Here is a 22671-nt window from a genome sequence, read left to right as displayed (position 1 = left end):
GTGTCTGTCTCACTCTCTCACTCACTCATCTATCTATAAAGATTGGTACTTCTTCCCACATCGTCACATCCGGACGTTCCTGTTTCCCGTGCCTTAGTTATCCCGAGGTCTGGGTCTGATTGGTACTTATTCCTCGTTCAACCATTTGAAACCCTTGTCACCTGAGCATTGGTCCTACAGTGGTAGAGATCTCACCTTCCACTCGGGGGGTTGTTGCTTGATTTGCGGCCAATGGTTTTCCCCATTCTATATAGAAGAGGATGGCTATTATTGTAACTACCAGACATTTGTGTCTGTCTCTCTCTCTCACTCACTCACTCATCTATCAATAATGATTGTTACTTCTTTCTACATTGTCCCATCCGGACGTTCCTGTTTCCCGTGCCTTAGATATCCCGAAATCTAAGTCTCAACGGTACTTATTCCTCATTCATCCACTTGATACCCTTGTCACCTGAGCATTGGTCCTACAGTGGTAGAGATCTCACCTGTCACTCGGCAGGTGTCTGCTTGATTCGCGGCCAATTTTTTTCTCCGTTCTATATAGAAGAAGATGGCAAATAATTGCAACAACCAGACATTTGTGTCTGTCTCACTCTCTCACTCACTCATCTATCTATAAAGATTGGTACTTCTTTCTACATCGTCCCATCCGGACGTTCCTGTTTCCCGTGCCTTAGTTATCCCGAGGTCTGGGTCTGATTGGTACTCATTCCTCGTTCAACCATTTGAAACCCTTGTCACCTGAGCATTGGTCCTACAGTGGTAGAGATCTCACCTTCCACTCGGGAGGCCTTTGCTTGATTCGCGGCCAATGGTTTTCCCCGTTCTAAATAGAAGAGGATGGCAAATAATTGCAACAACCAGACATTTGTGTCTGTCTCACTCTCTCACTCACTCATCTATCTATAAAGATTGGTTCTTCTTCCCACATCGTCCCATCCGGACGTTCCTGTTTCCCGTGCCTTAGATATCCCGAGATCTAAGTCTCATCGGTACTTATTCCTCATTCATCCACTTGATACCCTTGTCACCTGAGCATTGGTCCTACAGTGGTAGAGATCTCACCTGTCACTCGGGAGGTGTCTGCTTGATTCGCGGCCAATTTTTTTCTCCGTTCTATATAGAAGAGGTTGGCTATTATTGTAACAACCAGACATTTGTCTCTCTCTCTCTGTCACTCACTCACTTATCTATCTATAATGATTGTTCCTTATTCCTTGTTCATCCACTTGATACCCTTGTCACCTGAGCATTGGTCCTACAGTGGTAGAGATCTCACCTGCCACTCGGGAGATTGTTGCTTGATTTGCGGCCAATTGTTTTCCCTGTTCTAAATAGAAGAAGATGGCAAATAATTGCAACAACCAGACATTTGTGTCTGTCTCACTCTCTCACTCACTCATCTATCTATAAAGATTGGTACTTCTTTCTACATCGTCCCATCCGGACGTTCCTGTTTCCCGTGCCTTAGTTATCCCGAGGTCTGGGTCTGATTGGTACTTATTCCTCGTTCAACCATTTGAAACCCTTGTCACCTGAGCATTGGTCCTACAGTGGTAGAGATCTCACCTTCCACTCGGGAGGCCTTTGCTTGATTCGCGGCCAATGGTTTTCCCCGTTCTAAATAGAAGAGGATGGCAAATAATTGCAACAACCAGACATTTGTGTCTGTCTCACTCTCTCACTCACTCATCTATCTATAAAGATTGGTTCTTCTTCCCACATCGTCCCATCCGGACGTTCCTGTTTCCCGTGCCTTAGATATCCCGAGATCTAAGTCTCATCGGTACTTATTCCTCATTCATCCACTTGATACCCTTGTCACCTGAGCATTGGTCCTACAGTGGTAGAGATCTCACCTGTCACTCGGGAGGTGTCTGCTTGATTCGCGGCCAATTTTTTTCTCCGTTCTATATAGAAGAGGTTGGCTATTATTGTAACAACCAGACATTTGTCTCTCTCTCTCTGTCACTCACTCACTTATCTATCTATAATGATTGTTCCTTATTCCTTGTTCATCCACTTGATACCCTTGTCACCTGAGCATTGGTCCTACAGTGGTAGAGATCTCACCTGCCACTCGGGAGATTGTTGCTTGATTTGCGGCCAATTGTTTTCCCTGTTCTAAATAGAAGAAGATGGCAAATAATTGCAACAACCAGACATTTGTGTCTGTCTCACTCTCTCACTCACTCATCTATCTATAAAGATTGGTACTTCTTTCTACATCGTCCCATCCGGACGTTCCTGTTTCCCGTGCCTTAGTTATCCCGAGGTCTGGGTCTGATTGGTACTTATTCCTCGTTCAACCATTTGAAACCCTTGTCACCTGAGCATTGGTCCTACAGTGGTAGAGATCTCACCTTCCACTCGGGAGGCCTTTGCTTGATTCGCGGCCAATGGTTTTCCCCGTTCTAAATAGAAGAGGATGGCAAATAATTGCAACAACCAGACATTTGTGTCTGTCTCACTCTCTCACTCACTCATCTATCTATAAACATTGGTACTTCTTCCCACATCGTCACATCCGGACGTTCCTGTTTCCCGTGCCTTAGTTATCCCGAGGTCTGGGTCTGATTGTTCCTTATTCCTTGTTCATCCACTTGATACCCTTGTCACCTGAGCATTGGTCCTACAGTGGTAGAGATCTCACCTGCCACTCGGGAGATTGTTGCTTGATTTGCGGCCTATGGTTTTCCCCGTTCTAAATAGAAGAAGATGGCAAATAATTGCAACAACCAGACATTTGTGTCTGTCTCACTCTCTCACTCACTCATCTATCTATAAAGATTGGTACTTCTTTCTACATCGTCCCATCCGGACGTTCCTGTTTCCGGTGCCTTAGTTATCCCGAGGTCTGGGTCTGATTGGTACTTTTTCCTCGTTCAACCATTTGAAACCCTTGTCACCTGAGCATTGGTCCTACAGTGGTAGAGATCTCACCTTCCACTCGGGAGGCCTTTGCTTGATTTGCGGCCAATGGTTTTCCCCGTTCTAAATAGAAGAGGATGGCAAATAATTGCAACAACCAGACATTTGTGTCTGTCTCACTCTCTCACTCACTCATCTATCTATAAAGATTGGTACTTCTTCCCACATCGTCACATCCGGACGTTCCTGTTTCCCGTGCCTTAGTTATCCCGAGGTCTGGGTCTGATTGGTACTTATTCCTCGTTCAACCATTTGAAACCCTTGTCACCTGAGCATTGGTCCTACAGTGGTAGAGATCTCACCTTCCACTCGGGGGGTTGTTGCTTGATTTGCGGCCAATGGTTTTCCCCATTCTATATAGAAGAGGATGGCTATTATTGTAACTACCAGACATTTGTGTCTGTCTCTCTCTCTCACTCACTCACTCATCTATCAATAATGATTGGTACTTCTTTCTACATTGTCCCATCCGGACGTTCCTGTTTCCCGTGCCTTAGATATCCCGAGATCTAAGTCTCATCGGTACTTATTCCTCATTCATCCACTTGATACCCTTGTCACCTGAGCATTGGTCCTACAGTGGTAGATATCTCACCTGCCACTCGGGAGGTGTCTGCTTGATTCGCGGCCAATTTTTTACTCCATTCTATATAGAAGAGGTTGGCTTTTATTGTAACAACCAGACATTTGTGTGTCTCACACACTCACTCATCTATCCAATTATCTTTAATAATTGGTACATCTTTCCCATTCAACCACTTAAGGTTTTCATAATCTGAGCATTGGTTGTTCAGTGGTAGAATTCTCGCCTGCTACGCGGGAGGCCAGGGTTCGATTTCCGGCCAATGCATTCTCCTCGTTCTACAAAGAAGACAATGACTACATCGTTCAATCCGGACGTTACTGTAACCTGTGTTTTAGTAATCCCGAGATCTAAGTCTCATCGGTACTTATTCCTCGTTCATCCACTTGATACCCTTGTCACCTGAGCATTGGTCCTACAGTGGTAGAGATCTCACCTGCCACTCGGGAGATTGTTGCTTGATTTGCGGCCTATGGTTTTCCCCGTTCTAAATAGAAGAAGATGGCAAATAATTGCAACAACCAGACATTTGTGTCTGTCTCTCTCTCTCACTCACTCATCTATCTATAAAGATTGGTACTTCTTTCTACATTGTCCCATCCGGACGTTCCTGTTTCCCGTGCCTTAGATATCCCGAAATCTAAGTCTCAACGGTACTTATTCCTCATTCATCCACTTGATACCCTTGTCACCTGAGCATTGGTCCTACAGTGGTAGAGATCTCACCTGTCACTCGGCAGGTGTCTGCTTGATTCGCGGCCAATTTTTTTCTCCGTTCTATATAGAAGAGGTTGGCTATTATTGTAACAACCAGACATTTATCTCTCTCTCTCTGTCACTCACTCACTTATCTATCTATAATGATTGTTCCTTATTCCTTGTTCATCCACTTGATACCCTTGTCACCTGAGCATTGGTCCTACAGTGGTAGAGATCTCACCTGCCACTCGGGAGATTGTTGCTTGATTTGCGGCCATGGTTTTCCCCGTTCTAAATAGAAGAAGATGGCAAATAATTGCAACAACCAGACATTTGTGTCTGTCTCACTCTCTCACTCACTCATCTATCTATAAAGATTGGTACTTCTTTCTACATCGTCCCATCCGGACGTTCCTGTTTCCCGTGCCTTAGTTATCCCGAGGTCTGGGTCTGATTGGTACTCATTCCTCGTTCAACCATTTGAAACCCTTGTCACCTGAGCATTGGTCCTACAGTGGTAGAGATCTCACCTTCCACTCGGGAGGCCTTTGCTTGATTCGCGGCCAATGGTTTTCCCCGTTCTAAATAGAAGAGGATGGCAAATAATTGCAACAACCAGACATTTGTGTCTGTCTCACTCTCTCACTCACTCATCTATCTATAAAGATTGGTTCTTCTTCCCACATCGTCCCATCCGGACGTTCCTGTTTCCCGTGCCTTAGATATCCCGAGATCTAAGTCTCATCGGTACTTATTCCTCATTCATCCACTTGATACCCTTGTCACCTGAGCATTGGTCCTACAGTGGTAGAGATCTCACCTGTCACTCGGGAGGTGTCTGCTTGATTCGCGGCCAATTTTTTTCTCCGTTCTATATAGAAGAGGTTGGCTATTATTGTAACAACCAGACATTTGTCTCTCTCTCTCTGTCACTCACTCACTTATCTATCTATAATGATTGTTCCTTATTCCTTGTTCATCCACTTGATACCCTTGTCACCTGAGCATTGGTCCTACAGTGGTAGAGATCTCACCTGCCACTCGGGAGATTGTTGCTTGATTTGCGGCCAATGGTTTTCCCCGTTCTAAATAGAAGAAGATGGCAAATAATTGCAACAACCAGACATTTGTGTCTGTCTCACTCTCTCACTCACTCATCTATCTATAAAGATTGGTACTTCTTTCTACATCGTCCCATCCGGACGTTCCTGTTTCCCGTGCCTTAGTTATCCCGAGGTCTGGGTCTGATTGGTACTTATTCCTCGTTCAACCATTTGAAACCCTTGTCACCTGAGCATTGGTCCTACAGTGGTAGAGATCTCACCTTCCACTCGGGAGGCCTTTGCTTGATTCGCGGCCAATGGTTTTCCCCGTTCTAAATAGAAGAGGATGGCAAATAATTGCAACAACCAGACATTTGTGTCTGTCTCACTCTCTCACTCACTCATCTATCTATAAAGATTGGTACTTCTTCCCACATCGTCACATCCGGACGTTCCTGTTTCCCGTGCCTTAGTTATCCCGAGGTCTGGGTCTGATTGGTACTTATTCCTCGTTCAACCATTTGAAACCCTTGTCACCTGAGCATTGGTCCTACAGTGGTAGAGATCTCACCTTCCACTCGGGGGGTTGTTGCTTGATTTGCGGCCAATGGTTTTCCCCATTCTATATAGAAGAGGATGGCTATCATTGTAACAACCAGACATTTGTGTCTGTCTCTCTCTCTCACTCACTCATCTATCTATAAAGATTGGTACTTCTTTCTACATCGTCCCATCCGGACGTTCCTGTTTCCCGTGCCTTAGTTATCCCGAGATCAAAGTCTCATCGGTACTTATTCCTCATTCATCCACTTGATAACCTTGTCACCTGAGCATTAGTCCTACAGTGGTAGAGATCTCACCTTCCACTCGGGAGGCCTTTGCTTGATTCGCGGCCAATGGTTTTCCCCGTTCTAAATAGAAGAGGATGGCAAATAATTGCAACAACCAGACATTTGTGTCTGTCTCACTCTCTCACTCACTCATCTATCTAAAATGATTGGTACTTCTTTCTACATCGTCCAATCCGGACGTTCGTGTTTGCCGCGCCTTAGTAATTCCGAGTTCTTGGTCTGATTGGTACTTATTCCTCGTTCATCCACTTGATACCCTTCTCACCTGAGCATTGGTCCTACAGTGGAAGAGATCTCACCTTCCACTCGGGAATTCGTTGCTTAATTCGCGGCCAATGGTTTTCCCCATTCTATATAGAAGATGACGGCTATTATTGTAACAACCAGACATTTGTGTCTGTCTCTCTCTCTCACTAACTCACTCATCTATCTATAATGATTGGTACTTCTTTCTACTTCGTCCCATCCGGACATTCCTGATACCTGCACCTTAGTAATCCTGTGGTCTGGGTCTGATTGGTACTTTTTCCTCCTTCAGCCGGTTCAAACACTTGTCACCTGAGCATTGGTCCTACAGTGGTAGAGATCTCACCTGCCACTCGGGAGGTGTCTGCTTGATTCGCGGCCAATTTTTTTCTCCGTTCTATATAGAAGAGGTTGGCTATTAATTGCAACTACCAGACATTTGTGTGTCTCACTCACTCACTCATCTATCCAATTATCTTTAATAATTGGTACTTCTTTCCCATTCAACCACTAAATATTTTCATAACCTGAGCATTGGATGTTCAGTGGTAGAATTCTTGCCTGCCATGCGGGAGGCCCGGGTTCAATTGCCAGCCAATGCATTTTCCTTGTTCTACAAAGAAGACAATGACTACATCGTCCAATCCGGACGTTACTGTAACCCGTGCCTTAGTTATCCCGAGGTCTGGGTCTGATTGGTACTTATTCCTCGTTCATCTTATTGATACCCTTGTCACCTGAGAATTGGTCCTACAGTGGTAGAGATCTCACCTGCCACTCGGGAGGTTGTTGCTTGATTCGCGGCCAATGGTTTTCCCCGTTCTATATAGAAGAGGATGGCTATCATTGTAACAACCAGACATTTGTGTCTGTCTCTCTCTCTCACTCACTCATCTATCTATAAAGATTGGTACTTCTTTCTACATCGTCCCATCCGGACGTTCCTGTTTCCCGTGCCTTAGTTATCCCGAGGTCTGGGTCTGATTGGTACTTATTCCTCGTTCAACCATTTGAAACCCTTGTCACCTGAGCATTGGTCCTACAGTGGTAGAGATCTCACCTTACACTCGGGAGGCCTTTGCTTGATTCGCGGCCAATGGTTTTCCCCGTTCTAAATAGAAGAGGATGGCAAATAATTGCAACAACCAGACATTTGTGTCTGTCTCACTCTCTCATTCATCTATCCAATTATCTTTAATGATTGGTACTTCCTTCCCATTCAACCACTTAAGATATTAATAACCTGAGCATTGGTTGTTCAGTGGTAGAGATCTCACCTGCCACTCGGGAGGTTGTTGCTTGATTCGCGGCCAATGGTTCTCCCCGTTCTATATAGAAGAGGATGGCTATCATTGTAACAACCAGACATTTGTGTCTGTCTCTCTCTCTCACTCACTCACTATTCTATCTATAATGATTGGTACTTCTTTCTACATCGTCCCATCCGGACATTCCTGTTTGCCGCTCCTTAGTAATCCCGAGTTCTTGGTCTGATTGGTACATATTCCTCGTTCATGCACTTGATACCCTTCTCACCTGAGCATTGGTCCTACAGTGGAAGAAATCTCACCTTCCACTCGGGAATTCGTTGCTTAATTCGCGGCCAATGGTTTTCCCCATTCTATATAGAAGATGACGGCTATTATTGTAACAACCAGACATTTGTGTCTGTCTCTCTCTCTCACTAACTCACTCATCTATCTATAATGATTGGTACTTCTTTCTACTTCGTCCCATCCGGACGTTCCTGATACCCTCGCCTTAGTAATCCTGAGGTCTGGGTCTGATTGGTATTTTTCCTCCTTCAGCCGGTTCAAACACTTGTCACCTGAGCATTGGTCCTACAGTGGTAGAGATCTCACCTGTCACTCGGTAGGTGTCTGCTTGATTCGCGGCCAATTTTTTTTTCCGTTCTATATAGAAGAGGATGGCTATTATTTTAAAAACCAGACATTTGTGTCTGTCTCTCTCTCTCACTCACTCATCTATCTATAAAGATTGGTACTTCTTTCTACATCGTCTCATCCGGACGTTCCTGTTTCCCGTGCCTTAGTTATCCCGAGATCTAAGTCTCATCGGTACTTATTCCTCATTCATCCATTTGATAACCTTGTCACCTGAGCATTGGTCCTACAGTGGAAGAGATCTCACCTTCCACTGGGGAATTCGTTGCTTAATTCGCGGCCAATGGTTTTCCAAATTCTATATAGAAGATGACGGCTATTATTGTAACAACCAGACATTTGTGTCTGTCTCACTCTCTCACTCACTTATCTATCTATAAAGATTGGTACTTCTTTCTACATCGTCCCATCCGGACGTTCCTGTTTCCCGTGCCTTAGTAATCCTGAGGTCTGGGTCTGATTGGTATTTTTCCTCCTTCAGCCGGTTCAAACACTTGTCACCTGAGCATTGGTCCTACAGTGGTAGACATCTCACCTGTCACTCGGTAGGTGTCTGCTTGATTCGCGGCCAATTTTTTTTTCCGTTCTATATAGAAGAGGATGGCTATTATTTTATAAACCAGACATTTGTGTCTGTCTCTCTCTCTCACTCACTCATCTATCTATAAAGATTGGTACTTCTTTCTACATCGTCTCATCCGGACGTTCCTGTTTCCCGTGCCTTAGTTATCCCGAGATCTAAGTCTCATCGGTACTTATTCCTCATTCATACATTTGATAACCTTGTCACCTGAGCATTGGTCCTACAGTGGAAGAGATCTCACCTTCCACTGGGGAATTCGTTGCTTAATTCGCGGCCAATGGTTTTCCCCATTCTATATAGAAGATGACGGCTATTATTGTAACAACCAGACATTTGTGTCTGTCTCACTCTCTCACTCACTTATCTATCTATAAAGATTGGTACTTCTTTCTACATCGTCCCATCCGGACGTTCCTGTTTCCCGTGCCTTAGTTATCCCGAGATAAAAGTCTCATCGGTACTTATTCCTCATTCATCCACTTGATAACCTTGTCACCTGAGCATTGGTCCTACAGTGGTAAAAATCTCACCTGCCACTCGGAAGGTTGTTGCTTGATTCGCGGCCAATGGTTTTCCCCGTTCTATATAGAAGAGGATGGCTATCATTGTAACAACCAGACATTTGTGTCGGTCTCTCTCTCTCACTCACTCACTATTCTATCTAAAATGATTAGTACTTCTTTCTACATCGTACAATCCGGACGTTCCTGTTTGCCGCGCCTTAGTAATCCCGAGTTCTTGGTCTGATTGGTAATTATTCCTCGTTCATCCACTTGATACCCTTCTCACCTGAGCATTGGTCCTACAGTGGAAGAAATCTCACCTTCCACTCGGGAATTCGTTGCTTAATTCGCGGCCAATGGTTTTCCCCATTCTATATAGAAGATGACGGCTATTATTGTAACAACCAGACATTTGTGTCTGTCTCTCTCTCTCACTAACTCACTCATCTATCTATAATGATTGGTACTTCTTTCTACTTCGTCCCATCCGGACGTTCCTGTTTCCCGTGCCTTAGTAATCCTGAGGTCTGGGTCTGATTGGTATTTTTCCTCCTTCAGCCGGTTCAAACACTTGTCACCTGAGCATTGGTCCTACAGTGGTAGAGATCTCACCTGTCACTCGGTAGGTGTCTGCTTGATTCGCGGCCAATTTTTTTCTCCGTTCTATATAGAAGAGGATGGCTATTATTTTAAAAACCAGACATTTGTGTCTGTCTCTCTCTCTCACTCACTCATCTATCTATAAAGATTGGTACTTCTTTCTACATCGTCTCATCCGGACGTTCCTGTTTCCCGTGCCTTAGTTATCCCGAGATCTAAGTCTCATCGGTACTTATTCCTCATTCATCCAGTTGATAACCTTGTCACCTGAGCGTTGGTCCTACAGTGGAAGAGATCTCACCTTCCACTGGGGAATTCGTTGCTTAATTCGCGGCCAATGGATTTCCAAATTCTATATAGAAGATGACGGCTATTATTGTAACAACCAGACATTTGTGTCTGTCTCTCTCTCTCACTAACTCACTCATCTATCTATAATGATTGTTCCTTATTCCTTGTTCAACCACTCGAAACCCTTGTCACCTGAGCATTGGTCCTACAGACGTAGAGACCTCACCTGCCACTCGGGAGGCCTTTGCTTGATTCGCAGCCAATGGTTTTCCCCGTTCTATATAGAAGAGGATGGCTATTATTTTAAAAACCAGACATTTGTGTCTGTCTCTCTCTCTCACTCACTCATCTATCTATAAAGATTGGTACTTCTTTCTACATCTTCCCATCCGGACGTTCCTGTTTCCCGTGCCTTAGTTATCCCGAGAACTAAGTCTCATCGGTACTTATTCCTCATTCATCCACTTGATAACCTTGTCACCTGAGCATTGGTCCTACAGTGGTAAAAATCTCACCTGCCACTCGGGAGGTTGTTGCTTGATTCGCGGCCAATGGTTTTCCCCATTCTATATAGAAGATGACGGCTATTATTGTAACAAACCAGACATTTGTGTCTGTCTCTCTCTCTCTCACTAACTCACTCATCTATCTATAATGATTGGTACTTCTTTCTACTTCGTGCCATCCGGACGTTCCTGATACCCGTGCCTTAGTAATCCTGAGGTCTGGGTCTGATTGCTACTTTTTCCTCATTCAGCCGGTTCAAACACTTGTCACCTGAGCATTGGTCCTACAGTGGTAGAGATCTCACCTGCCACTCGGGAGGCCTTTGCTTGATTCGCGGCCAATGGTTTTCCCCGTTCTATATAGAAGAGGATGGCAAACAATTGCAACAACCAGACATTTGTGTCTGTCTCACTCTTTCACTCACTCATCTATCTATAAAGATTGGTACTTCTTTCTACATCGTCCCATCCGGACGTTCCTGTTTCCCGTGCCTTAGTTATCCCGAGGTCTTGGTCTGATTGGTACTTATTCCTCGTTCAACCATTTGAAACCCTTGTCACCTGAGCATTGGTCCTACAGTGGTAGAGATCTCACCTTCCACTCTGGGGGTTGTTGCTTGATTTGCGGCCAATGGTTTTCCCCATTCTATATAGAAGAGGATGGCTATTATTGTAACTACCAGACATTTGTGTCTGTCTCTCTCTCTCACTCACTCACTCATCTATCAATAATGATTGGTACTTCTTTCTACATTGTCCCATCCGGACGTTCCTGTTTCCCGTGCCTTAGATATCCCGAGATCTAAGTCTCATCGGTACTTATTCCTCATTCATCCACTTGATACCCTTGTCACCTGAGCATTGGTCCTACAGTGGTAGAGATCTCACCTGCCACTCGGGAGGTGTCTGCTTGATTCGCGGCCAATTTTTTACTCCATTCTATATAGAAGAGGTTGGCTTTTATTGTAACAACAAGACATTTGTCTCTCTCTCTCTGTCACTCACTCACTTATCTATCTATAATGATTGTTCCTTATTCCTTGTTCAACCACTCGAAACCCTTGTCACCTGAGCATTGGTCCTACAGACGTAGAGACCTCACCTGCCACTCGGGAGGCCTTTGCTTGATTCGCAGCCAATGGTTTTCCCCGTTCTAAATAGAAGAGGATGGCAACTAATTGCAACAACCAGACATTTGTGTCTGTCTCTCTCTCTCACTCACTCACTATTCTATCTAAAATGATTGGTACTTCTTTCTACATCGTCCCATCTGGACGTTCCTGTTTGCCGCGCCTTAGTAATCCCGAGTTCTTGGTCTGATTGGTACTTATTCCTCGTTCATCCACTTGATACCCTTCTCACCTGAGCATTGGTCCTACAGTGAAAGAGATCTCACCTTCCACTCTGGAATTCGTTGCTTAATTCGCGGCCAATGGTTTTCCCCATTCTATATAGAAGATGACGGCTATTATTGTAACAACCAGACATTTGTGTCTGTCTCTCTCTCTCTCACTAACTCACTCATCTATCTATAATGATTGGTACTTCTTTCTACTTCGTCCCATCCGGACGTTCCTGATACCCGCGCCTTAGTAATCCTGTGGTCTGGGTCTGATTGGTACTTTTTCCTCCTTCAGCCGGTTCAAACACTTGTCACCTGAGCATTGGTCCTACAGTGGTAGAGATCTCACCTGCCACTCGGGAGGCCTTTGCTTGATTCGCGGCCAATGGTTTTCCCCATTCTATATAGAAGAGGATGGCAAACAATTGCAACAACCAGACATTTGTGTCTGTCTCACTCTCTCACTCACTTATCTATCTATAAAGATTGGTACTTCTTTCTACATCGTCCCATCCGGACGTACCTGTTTCCCGTGCCTTAGTTATCCCGAGGTCTGGGTCTGATTGGTACTTATTCCTCGTTCAACCATTTAAAACCCTTGTCACCTGTGCATTGGTCCTACAGTGGTAGAGATCTCACCTTACACTCGGGAGGCCTTTGCTTGATTCGCGGCCAATGGTTTTCCCCGTTATAAATAAAAGAGGATGGCAAATAATTGCAACAACCAGACATTTGTGTCTGTCTCACTCTCTCACTCACTCATCTATCTATAAAGATTGGTACTTCTTTCTACATCGTCCCATCCGGACGTTCCTGTTTCCCAGGCCTTAGTTATCCCGAGGTCTGGGTCTGATTGGTACTTATTCCTCGTTCAACCATTTGAAACCCTTGTCACCTGAGCATTGGTCCTACAGTGGTAGAGATCTCTCCTTCCACTCGGGGGGTTGTTGCTTGATTTGCGGCCAATGGTTTTCCCCATTCTATATAGAAGAGGATGGCTATTATTGTAACTACCAGACATTTGTGTCTGTCTCTCTCTCTCACTCACTCACTCATCTATCAATAATGATTGGTACTTCTTTCTACATCGTCCCATCCGGACGTTCCTGTTTCCCGTGCCTTAGTTATCCCGAGATCTAAGTCTCATCGGTACTTATTCCTCATTCATCCACTTGATACCCTTGTCACCTGAGCATTGGTCCTACAGTGGTAGAGATCTCACCTGCCACTCGGGAGGTGTCTGCTTGATTCGCGGCCAATTTTTTTCTCCGTTCTATATAGAAGAGGTTGGCTATTAATGTAACAACCAGACATTTGTCTCTCTCTCTCTGTCACTCACTCACTTATCTATCTTTAATGATTGGTACTTCTTTCTACATCGTCTCATCCGGACGTTCCTGTTTCCCGTGCCTTAGTTATCCCGAGATCTAAGTCTCATCGGTACTTATTCCTCATTCATCCATTAGATAACCTTGTCACCTGAGCATTGGTCCTACACTGGAAGAGATCTCACCTTCCACTGGGGAATTCGTTGCTTAATTCGCGGCCAATGGTTTTCCACATTCTATATAGAAGATGACGGCTATTATTGTAACAACCAGACATTTGTGTCTGTCTCTCTCTCTCTCACTAACTCACTCATCTATCTATAATGATTGGTACTTCATCCCACATCGTCACATCCGGACGTTCCTGTTTCCCGTGCCTTAGTTATCCCGAGGTCTGGGTCTGATTGGTACTTATTCCACGTTCAACCATTCGAAACCCTTGTCACCTGAGCATTGGTCCTACAGTGGTAGAGATCTCACCTTCCACTCGGGGGGTTGTTGCTTGATTTGCGGCCAATGGTTTTCCCCGTTCTATATAGAAGAGGATGGCAAATAATTGCAACAACCAGACATTTGTGTCTGTCTCACTCACTCACTCATCTATCCAATTACCTTTAATGATTGGTACTTCTTTCCCATTCAACCACTTAAGATTTTCATAACCTGAGCATTGGTTGTTCAGTGGTAGAATTCTCGCCTGCCACGCGGGAGGCCCGGTTTCGATTCCCAGCCAATGCATTTTCCTCGTTCTACAAAGAAGACAATGACTACATCGTCCCATCCGGACGTTACTGTAACCCGTGTCTTAGTAATCCCGAGATCTAAGTCTCATCGGTACTTATTCCTCGTTCATCTTATTGATACCCTTGTCACCTGAGAATTGGTCCTACAGTGGTCGAGATCTCACCTGCCACTCGGGAGGTTGTTGCTTGATTCGCGGCCAATGGTTTTCCCCATTCTATATAGAAGAGGATGGCTATTCATTTTAAAACCAGACATTTGTGTCTGTCTCTCTCTCTCACTCACTCATCTATCTAAAAAGATTGGTACTTCTTTCTACATCGTCCCATCCGGACGTTCCTGTTTCCCGTGCCTTAGTTATCCCGAGATCAAAGTCTCATCGGTACTTATTCCTCATTCATCCACTTGATAACCTTGTCACCTGAGCATTGGTCCTACAGTGGTAAAAATCTCACCTGCCACTCGGGAGGTTGTTGCTTGATTCGCGGCCAATGGTTTTCCCCGTTCTATATAGAAGAGGATGGCTATCATTGTAACAACCAGACATTTGTGTCGGTCTCTCTCTCTCACTCACTCACTATTCTATCTAAAATGATTGGTACTTCTTTCTACATCGTACAATCCGGACGTTCCTGTTTGCCGCGCCTTAGTAATCCCGAGTTCTTGGTCTGATTGGTACTTATTCCTCGTTCATCCACTTGATACCCTTCTCACCTGAGCATTGGTCCTACAGTGGAAGAGATCTCACCTTCCACTCGGGAATTCGTTGCTTAATTCGCGGCCAATGGTTTTCCCCATTCTATATAGAAGATGACGGCTATTATTGTAACAACCAGACATTTGTGTCTGTCTCTCTCTCTCACTAACTCACTCATCTATCTATAAAGATTGGTACTTCTTTCTACATCGTCCCATCCGGACGTTCCTGTTTCCCGTGCCTTAGTAATCCTGAGGTCTGGGTCTGATTGGTATTTTTCCTCCTTCAGCCGGTTCAAACACGTGTCACCTGAGCATTGGTCCTACAGTGGTAGAGATCTCACCTGTCACTCGGTAGGTGTCTGCTTGATTCGCGGCCAATTTTTTTTTCCGTTCTATATAGAAGAGGATGGCTATTATTTTAAAAACCAGAAATTTGTGTCTGTCTCTCTCTCTCACTCACTCATCTATCTATAAAGATTGGTACTTCTTTCTACATCGTCACATCCGGACGTTCCTGTTTCCCGTGCCTTAGTAATCCCGAGATCTAAGTCTCATCGGTACTTATTCCTCGTTCATCCACTTGATACCCTTGTCACCTGAGAATTGGTCCTACAGTGGTAGAGATCTCACCTGCCACTCGGGAGGTTGTTGCTTGATTCGCGGCCAATGGTTCTCCCCGTTCTATATAGAAGAGGATGGCTATCATTGTAACAACCAGACATTTGTGTCTGTCTCTCTCTCTCACTCACTCACTATTCTATCTAAAATGATTGGTACTTCTTTCTACATCGTCCCATCCGGACATTCCTGTTTGCCGCTCCTTAGTAATCCCGAGTTCTTGGTCTGATTGGTACTTATTCCTCGTTCATCCACTTGATACCCTTCTCACCTGAGCATTGGTCCTACAGTGGAAGAGATCTCACCTTCCACTCGGGAATTCGTTGCTTAATTCGCGGCCAATGCTTTTCCCCATTCTATATAGAAGATGACGGCTATTATTGTAACAACCAGACATTTGTGTCTGTCTCTCTCTCTCACTAACTCACTCATCTATCTATAATGATTGGTACTTCTTTCTACTTCGTCCCATCCGGACGTTCCTGATACCCTCGCCTTAGTAATCCTGAGGTCTGGGTCTGATTGGTATTTTTCCTCCTTCAGCCGGTTCAAACACTTGTCACCTGAGCATTGGTCCTACAGTGGTAGAGATCTCACCTGTCACTCGGTAGGTGTCTGCTTGATTCGCGGCCAATTTTTTTTTCCGTTCTATATAGAAGAGGATGGCTATTATTTTAAAAACCAGACATTTGTGTCTGTCTCTCTCTCTCACTCACTCATCTATCTATAAAGATTGGTACTTCTTTCTACATCGTCTCATCCGGACGTTCCTGTTTCCCGTGCCTTAGTTATCCCGAGATCTAAGTCTCATCGGTACTTATTCCTCATTCATCCATTTGATAACCTTGTCACCTGAGCATTGGTCCTACAGTGGAAGAGATCTCACCTTCCACTGGGGAATTCGTTGCTTAATTCGCGGCCAATGGTTTTCCAAATTCTATATAGAAGATGACGGCTATTATTGTAACAACCAGACATTTGTGTCTGTCTCACTCTCTCACTCACTTATCTATCTATAAAGATTGGTACTTCTTTCTACATCGTCCCATCCGGACGTTCCTGTTTCCCGTGCCTTAGTAATCCTGAGGTCTGGGTCTGATTGGTATTTTTCCTCCTACAGCCGGTTCAAACACTTGTCACCTGAGCATTGGTCCTACAGTGGTAGAGATCTCACCTGTCACTCGGTAGGTGTCTGCTTGATTCGCGGCCAATTTTTTTTTCCGTTCTATATAGAAGAGGATGGCTATTATTTTATAAACCAGACATTTGTGTCTGTCTCTCTCTCTCACTCACTCATCTATCTATAAAGATTGGTACTTCTTTCTACATCGTCTCATCCGGACGTTCCTGTTTCCCGTGCCTTAGTTATCCCGAGATCTAAGTCTCATCGGTACTTATTCCTCATTCATCCATTTGATAACCTTGTCACCTGAGCATTGGTCCTACAGTGGAAGAGATCTCACCTTCCACTGGGGAATTCGTTGCTTAATTCGCGGCCAATGGTTTTCCAAATTCTATATAGAAGATGACGGCTATTATTGTAACAATCAGACATTTGTGTCTGTCTCACTCTCTCACTCACTTATCTATCTATAAAGATTGGTACTTCTTTCTACATCGTCCCATCCGGACGTTCCTGTTTCCCGTGCCTTAGTAATCCTGAGGTCTGGGTCTGATTGGTATTTTTCCTCCTTCAGCCGGTTCAAACACTTGTCACCTGAGCATTGGTCCTACAGTGGTAGAGATCTCACCTGTCACTCGGTAGGTGTCTGCTTGATTCGCGGCCAATTTTTTTTTCCGTTCTATATAGAAGAGGATGGCTATTATTTTATAAACCAGACATTTGTGTCTGTCTCTCTCTCTCACTCACTCATCTATCTATAAAGATTGGTACTTCTTTCTACATCGTCTCATCCGGACGTTCCTGTTTCCCGTGCCTTAGTTATCCCGAGATCTAAGTCTCATCGGTACTTATTCCTCATTCATACATTTGATAACCTTGTCACCTGAGCATTGGTCCTACAGTGGAAGAGATCTCACCTTCCACTGGGGAATTCGTTGCTTAATTCGCGGCCAATGGTTTTCCCCATTCTATATAGAAGATGACGGCTATTATTGTAACAACCAGACATTTGTGTCTGTCTCACTCTCTCACTCACTTATCTATCTATAAAGATTGGTACTTCTTTCTACATCGTCCCATCCGGACGTTCCTGTTTCCCGTGCCTTAGTTATCCCGAGATAAAAGTCTCATCGGTACTTATTCCTCATTCATCCACTTGATAACCTTGTCACCTGAGCATTGGTCCTACAGTGGTAAAAATCTCACCTGCCACTCGGAAGGTTGTTGCTTGATTCGCGGCCAATGGTTTTCCCCGTTCTATATAGAAGAGGATGGCTATCATTGTAACAACCAGACATTTGTGTCGGTCTCTCTCTCTCACTCACTCACTATTCTATCTAAAATGATTAGTACTTCTTTCTACATCGTACAATCCGGACGTTCCTGTTTGCCGCGCCTTAGTAATCCCGAGTTCTTGGTCTGATTGGTAATTATTCCTCGTTCATCCACTTGATACCCTTCTCACCTGAGCATTGGTCCTACAGTGGAAGAAATCTCACCTTCCACTCGGGAATTCGTTGCTTAATTCGCGGCCAATGGTTTTCCCCATTCTATATAGAAGATGACGGCTATTATTGGAACAACCAGACATTTGTGTCTGTCTCTCTCTCTCACTAACTCACTCATCTATCTATAATGATTGGTACTTCTTTCTACTTCGTCCCATCCGGACGTTCCTGTTTCCCGTGCCTTAGTAATCCTGAGGTCTGGGTCTGATTGGTATTTTTCCTCCTTCAGCCGGTTCAAACACTTGTCACCTGAGCATTGGTCCTACAGTGGTAGAGATCTCACCTGTCACTCGGTAGGTGTCTGCTTGATTCGCGGCCAATTTTTTTCTCCGTTCTATATAGAAGAGGATGGCTATTATTTTAAAAACCAGACATTTGTGTCTGTCTCTCTCTCTCACTCACTCATCTATCTATAAAGATTGGTACTTCTTTCTACATCGTCTCATCCGGACGTTCCTGTTTCCCGTGCATTAGTTATCCCGAGATCTAAGTCTCATCGGTACTTATTCCTCATTCATCCATTTGATAACCTTGTCACCTGAGCATTGGTCCTACAGTGGAAGAGATCTCACCTTCCACTGGGGAATTCATTGCTTAATTCGCGGCCAATGGTTTTCCAAATTCTATATAGAAGATGACGGCTATTATTGTAACAACCAGACATTTGTGTCTGTCTCACTCTCTCACTCACTTATCTATCTATAAAGATTGGTACTTCTTTCTACATCGTCCCATCCGGACGTTCCTGTTTCCCGTGCCTTAGTTATCCCGAGATAAAAGTCTCATCGGTACTTATTCCTCATTCATCCACTTGATACCCTTGTCACCTGAGCATTGGTCCTACAGTGGTAGAGATCTCACCTGCCACTCGGGAGGTGTCTGCTTGATTCGCGGCCAATTTTTTTCTCCGTTCTATATAGAAGAGGTTGGCTATTAATGTAACAACCAGACATTTGTCTCTCTCTCTCTGTCACTCACTCACTTATCTATCTATAATGATTGTTACATATTCCTTGTTCAACCACTCGAAACCCTTGTCACCTGAGCATTGGTCCTACAGTGGTAGAGATCTCACCTGCCACTCGGGAGGTTGTTGCTTGATTCGCGGCCAATGGTTCTCCCCGTTCTATATAGAAGAGGATGGCTATCATTGTAACAACCAGACATTTGTGTCTGTCTCTCTCTCTCACTCACTCACTATTCTATCTAAAATGATTGGTACTTCTTTCTACATCGTCCCATCCGGACACTCCTGTTTGCTTCTCCTTAGTAATCCCGAGTTCTTGGTCTGATTGGTACTTATTCCTCGTTCATCCACTTGATACCCTTCTCACCTGAGCATTGGTCCTACAGTGGAAGAGATCTCACCTTCCACTCGGGAATTCGTTGCTTAATTCGCGGCCAATGCTTTTCCCCATTCTATATAGAAGATGACGGCTATTATTGTAACAACCAGACATTTGTGTCTGTCTCTCTCTCTCACTAACTCACTCATCTATCTATAATGATTGGTACTTCTTTCTACTTCGTCCCATCCGGACGTTCCTGATACCCGCGCCTTAGTAATCCTGAGGTCTGGGTCTGATTGGTATTTTTCCTCCATCAGCCGGTTCAAACACTTGTCACCTGAGCATTGGTCCTACAGTGGTAGAGATCTCACCTGCCACTCGGTAGGCCTTTGCTTGATTCGCGGCCAATGGTTTTCCCCTTTCTAAATAGAAGAGGATGGCAAATAATTGCAACAACCAGACATTTGTGTCTGTCTCACTCTCTCACTCACTCATCTACCTATAAAGTTTGGTACTTCTTCCCATATCGTCACATCCGGACGTTCCTTTTTTCCGTGCCTTAGTTATCCCGAGGTCAAGGTCTGATTGGTACTTATTCCTCGTTCAACCATTTGAAACCCTTGTCACCTGAGCATTGTTCCTACAGTGGTAGAGATCTCACCTTCCACTCGGGGGGTTGTTGCTTGATTTGCGGCCAATGGTTTTCCCCGTTCTATATAGAAGAGGTTGGCTTTTATTGTAACAACAAGACATTTGTCTCTCTCTCTCTGTCACTCACTCACTTATCTATCTATAATGATTGTTCCTTATTCCTTGTTCAACCACTCGAATCCCTTGTCACCTGAGCATTGGTCCTACAGACGTAGAGACCTCACCTGCCACTCGGGAGGCCTTTGCTTGATTCGCAGCCAATGGTTTTCTCCGTTCTAAATAGAAGAGGATGGCAAATAATTGCAACAACCAGACATTTGTGTCTGTCTCACTCACTCATTCATCTATCCAATTATCTTTAATGATTGGTACTTCCTTCCCATTCAACCACTTAAGATTTTCATAACCTGGGCATTGGTTGTTCAGTGGTAGAATTCTCGCCTGCCACGCGGGAGGCCCGGGTTCGATTCCTGGCCAATGCATTTTCCTCGTTCTACAAAGAAGACAATGACTACATCGTCCCATCCGGACGTTACTGTAACCCGTGTCTTAGTAATCCCGAGATCTAAGTCTCATCGGTACTTATTCCTCGTTCATCCACTTGAAACCCTTGTCACCTGAGAATTGGTCCTACAGTGGTGGAGATCTCACCTGCCACTCGGGAGGTTGTTGCTTGATTCGCGGCCAATGGTTTTCCCCGTTCTATATAGAAGAGGATGGCTATTATTTTAAAAACCAGACATTTGTGTCTGTCTCTCTCTCTCACTCACTCATCTATCTATAAAGATTGGTACTTCTTTCTACATCGTCCCATCCGGACGTTCCTGTTTCCCGTGCCTTAGTTATCCCGAGATCTAAGTCTCATCGGTACTTATTCCTCATTCATCCACTTGATAACCTTGTCACCTGAGCATTGGTCCTACAGTGGTAAAAATCTCACCTGCCACTCGGGAGGTTGTTGCTTGATTCGCGGCCAATGGTTTTCCCCGTTCTATATAGAAGAGGATGGCTATCATTGTAACAACCAGACATTTGTGTCTGTCTCTCTCTCTCACTCACTCACTATTCTATCTAAAATGATTGGTACTTCTTTCTACATCGTCCCATCCGGACGTTCCTGTTTGCCGCGCCTTAGTAATCCCGAGTTCTTGGTCTGATTGGTACTTATTCCTCGTTCATCCACTTGATACCCCTCTCTCCTGAGCATTGGTCCTACAGTGGAAGAGATCTCACCTTCCACTCTGGAATTCGTTGCTTAATTCGCGGCCAATGGTTTTCCCCATTCTATATAGAAGATGACGGCTATTATTGTAACAACCAGACATTTGTGTCTGTCTCTCTCTCTCTCACTAACTCACTCATCTATCTATAATGATTGGTACTTCTTTCTACTTCGTCCCATCCGGACGTTCCTGATACCCGCGCCTTAGTAATCCTGAGGTCTGGGTCTGATTGGTACTTTTTCCTCATTCAGCCGGTTCAAACACTTGTCACCTGAGCATTGGTCCTACAGTGGTAGAGATCTCACCTGCCACTCGGGAGGTGTCTGCTTGATTCGCGGCCAATTTTTTTCTCCGTTCTATATAGAAGAGGTTGGCTATTAATGTAACAACCAGACATTTGTCTCTCTCTCTCTGTCACTCACTCACTTATCTATCTATAAAGATTGGTACTTCTTTCTACATCGTCTCATCCGGACGTTCCTGTTTCCCGTGCATTAGTTATCCCGAGATCTAAGTCTCATTGGTACTTATTCCTCATTCATCCATTTGATAACCTTGTCACCTGAGCATTGGTCCTACAGTGGAAGAGATCTCACCTTCCACTGGGGAATTCGTTGCTTAATTCGCGGCCAATGGTTTTCCACATTCTATATAGAAGATGACGGCTATTATTATAACAACCAGACATTTGTGTCTGTCTCTCTCTCTCACTAACTCACTCATCTATCTATAATGATTGGTACTTCATCCCACATCGTCACATCCGGACGTTCCTGTTTCCCGTGCCTTAGTTATCCCGAGGTCTGGGTCTGATTGGTACTTATTCCACGTTCAACCATTTGAAACCCTTGTCACCTGAGCATTGGTCCTACAGTGGTAGAGATCTCACCTTCCACTCGGGGGGTTGTTGCTTGATTTGCGGCCAATGGTTTTCCCCGTTCTATATAGAAGAGGATGGCAAATAATTGCAACAACCAGACATTTGTGTCTGTCTCACTCACTCACTCATCTATCCAATTATCTTTAATGATTGGTACTTCTTTCCCATTCAACCACTTAAGTTTTTCATAACCTGAGCATTGGTTGTTCAGTGGTAGAATTCTCGCCTGCCACGCGGGAGGCCCGGTTTCGATTCCCGGCCAATGCATTTTCCTCGTTCTACAAAGAAGACAATGACTACATCGTCCCATCCGGACGTTACTGTAACCCGTGTCTTAGTAATCCCGAGATCTAAGTCTCATCGGTACTTATTCCTCGTTCATCTTATTGATACCCTTGTCACCTGAGAATTGGTCCTACAGTGGTCGAGATCTCACCTGCCACTCGGGAGGTTGTTGCTTGATTCGCGGCCAATGGTTTTCCCCGTTCTATATAGAAGAGGATGGCTATTATTTTAAAAACCAGAC

At 44.5% G+C, this 22671-nt stretch overlaps 4 non-coding genes across 4 annotated transcripts; all 4 read left to right on the top strand.

Moving 5' to 3' along the window:
* The first annotated feature begins 3713 nt into the window (after positions 1–3713).
* Positions 3714–3784, top strand: trnas-gcu (transfer RNA serine (anticodon GCU)). Its single transcript has one exon. It is a non-coding gene; the product is annotated as a tRNA-Ser (tRNA).
* Positions 3785–14080: 10296 nt separating this feature from the next.
* On the top strand, positions 14081–14151 carry trnag-gcc (transfer RNA glycine (anticodon GCC)). The gene has a single exon. It is a non-coding gene; the product is annotated as a tRNA-Gly (tRNA).
* A 6302-nt stretch (positions 14152–20453) lies between these two features.
* On the top strand, positions 20454–20524 carry trnag-gcc (transfer RNA glycine (anticodon GCC)). The gene has a single exon. It is a non-coding gene; the product is annotated as a tRNA-Gly (tRNA).
* Positions 20525–22341: 1817 nt separating this feature from the next.
* On the top strand, positions 22342–22412 carry trnag-gcc (transfer RNA glycine (anticodon GCC)). The gene has a single exon. It is a non-coding gene; the product is annotated as a tRNA-Gly (tRNA).
* Positions 22413–22671: the final 259 nt, after the last annotated feature.

The sequence above is a fragment of the Amia ocellicauda genome, chromosome 23 (assembly GCF_036373705.1).
Source record: "Amia ocellicauda isolate fAmiCal2 chromosome 23, fAmiCal2.hap1, whole genome shotgun sequence".
Lineage (NCBI taxonomy): Eukaryota > Metazoa > Chordata > Actinopteri > Amiiformes > Amiidae > Amia > Amia ocellicauda.
This window is presented reverse-complemented; position numbering and strand designations above follow the sequence as displayed.